The following is a 2,793-nucleotide window of genomic DNA, read 5'->3' as shown; positions in this document are numbered from 1 at the left end:
TAAAAAAGACATAGTCTTTTACAACTATTCGCCGCGTTGTATGCTGAATCATCCTTATCGACCAAGCAAAAAACATACGTGAATCATCCTTATCGACCTCATACGTGAATCATCCTTATCGACCTTCCATCTCCACTTTCCTCGTTTACGACGTCTCCTATAATAACACAAAAAACTCAGCAATTAGTACTTTGCATAATTCACAAGTGTACATCAACAAATTTACACATTCATTACACAAAAAAAATATGAGATATCACAAAAACAGATACACATGTGTACATCGCATTAAAAACATAGCAAAACCAGAATACACATGTGTACAGCGCCTTAAAAACAGAGCAAAAGTCAGAATACACATGTGTACAACGGCTTAAAACCAGAGCAAAAAATCAGAATACACATGTGTACAACGCCTTAAAAACAAGCAAAATCAGAATACACGTGTGTACATCGCCTTAAAGCAGTGAAAAAACTAATGACACATCTAATAATGACGGTGTATAGTTATAGTCCATTCAAATAACACATCAAAACTGTAGTTCTAGTTAGAAATAGACTAGTACCTGAATTTCATGCTCGATGTAGTATAGTTCCCAACAGGCATTGCAACCTTAATGTTTCGACTTGAAAAGAAACTGAAATCATTACAACCCTGCAACAAATGAAAGTTGATATTAGTGTCTGAGTAATTTTGAGGACGATAACTGTAGCGCATCAAGGGTGTGTCTGGAAAATGCCATGAGAAAAGGCTCAGGAGGTACACAAAGGTTCTAGAACATGTATTTTACCGTTGACCCCATTTAGTATTTTGCGAAAATCATCAATTCCAAAAGACTTCTGTGTAGAATTGAAAGTGCAGTGATCTGTTCCTACAAGCTAGAAAAATAGAACACAAGTTTAACCACAGAGAAATAGGGTTCAAAATAAAATATATGTTCTCCTTTTGGTAGGGTCAAGATGTGTGCGTGTGTAACAGGTCCTTTATGTGGTGTAATTTAAATCCAATATTCCTTTTGGTAGGGTCAAACTGGATCAGAGATCACAGTTGTCACTAACAAGAGTCTGGCGATTCAATTGTATCAGAAGGCAAGCCAGTTGGTTGCTAAATAAATTAGACGGCAGAAACAAAGCGACTAACGCATAATTTCACGACCTAATATCAAATTGTACCTTTTAAAGCCAGAATCTTCGAAATCGGATTCATAAGAGCCGAGTCAACAGTAATCGGCCTACGTAGTGGCTGCATTGGCATGTTCATGTCAATGATCACCACACTATTTTGCGGCGACGTTTCACGAACACATATAAACTTATCCGACACCATCGTTACATTCGTCAACGTAATAATCTGCGGATTGATCCCTATGCTCGGCAACTGCAACATCACAACACTCAAAATCAAATCCATAACCACACACAACTAGATCACTATCCAGCACACTTCCACAAAACATATCAATCATTTCATTCAATCATTCCACAGATCTGAAATAATTGAATATAAATAGTAATTAGACAGCAAGTAGTGATAGTATTCACTTAACATATTTTTTTAAGTTAAAAACAGAATCCAACAAAATTCTAGAAAAAAAAAACAACTAAGAGCACTGATTGCTTAACGTAATGTGGTAGATATAGTGGCAATAAGAGATCCATTTTATACAAAATTTGTGAATATAGGCCCATTATGTATTCACATAATTGACAAGATAACAAAATTACCTTCAAATCTGCAATCTCTTGCTCCCGTTTTGCAATGGTTACTATAAACGCAGCTTCCTTTTTCTTTGCCTTTTCTAGCCTTTTCTTTGCCGCCATGGTGACCGGAGAGAGATCAAAACGACGGATCAGATGCGGTTATTCTGTTAGGGATTTGATTTGATACAAAACCCATAAAAAAACCAACAAAATGCACAAACACAAAACACTAAATCTCCAAAAAACATACCGAGAGAAATCGAGAGATCCGGCTTTTTTTCTTCGATTCCGGCGATGCAGCGATCCGGCGATCCAGCGAACTTCACCAGTTGATCAGCGATCCGGCGATCCAGCGAACTTCACCTTTTGTTCGATTCAGATATGAGAAACGAGACAGCGAACTTCTTCTGTTGATCAGAAAAACTAGGAGACGAGGAACAGAGTTTTCCGGTGATAAAACGATCCGGCGAACAACCCCTATCTTTTCTTCAATTATGGTGAAGGTGAGAGAGAAAATTGGATGTTGAAGAAAGTTTGAATATTGATTTGTGAGAGAGAACGAGATTTATGCAAATAATTTAAAATGGAAATTACAGATATACCCTTTTTCATTTAATTAAATGGAAAAAATTAACCACATATTTACTATCATGCCACTCACTTTGATCTCAAGGTCATAAAAATCAAGGGCCCAGATCAGTTCACGCAGTTCACGCTAGAGAAAATGTTCACGTTTGAACCTAATCCTATATATATATAGGGAGCCGCTACAATGAAAAACCACCTCGAGTTGTAAGAACCGCGAGAACTACACCCCACGGAGCGCCGTTCGCCATGATTTTTTTTTACAAGTAGATGTGTATATTATAAACACAGCCGTAAAAAATCATGGCGAACGGCGCTCCGTGGGGTGTAGTTTTTTACACCACAAATTTGGTGAAAAAAAAGAAAAAAGAAAAAAAATTAAAAACACCAAACTTGTGGTGTAAAAAACTACACCCCACGGAGCGCCGTTCGCCATGATTTTTTACGGCTGTGTTTATAATACACACATCTACTTGTAAAAAAAATCATGGCGAACGGCGCTCCGTG

At 37.4% G+C, this 2,793-nt stretch overlaps 1 long non-coding RNA gene across 2 annotated transcripts; it reads right to left on the bottom strand.

The window, feature by feature from the left end:
- Positions 1-816: 816 nt before the first annotated feature.
- On the bottom strand, positions 817-2,362 carry LOC118484980. 2 transcript variants are annotated; one of them, XR_004875409.1, is made up of 4 exons: positions 1,952-2,362; positions 1,726-1,804; positions 1,174-1,378; positions 817-879 (listed from the first exon to the last, which is right to left on the bottom strand). It is a non-coding gene; the product is annotated as an uncharacterized LOC118484980 (long non-coding RNA). The 2 variants fall into 2 exon arrangements; XR_004875410.1 differs by having other exon boundaries at positions 1,726-1,799.
- Positions 2,363-2,793: the final 431 nt, after the last annotated feature.

Source organism: Helianthus annuus, chromosome 12, assembly GCF_002127325.2.
Source record: "Helianthus annuus cultivar XRQ/B chromosome 12, HanXRQr2.0-SUNRISE, whole genome shotgun sequence".
Taxonomy (NCBI): Eukaryota; Viridiplantae; Streptophyta; class Magnoliopsida; order Asterales; family Asteraceae; genus Helianthus; species Helianthus annuus.
The sequence above is the reverse complement of the archived record's forward strand: the minus strand, read 5'-3'. Positions and strand labels throughout refer to the sequence as shown.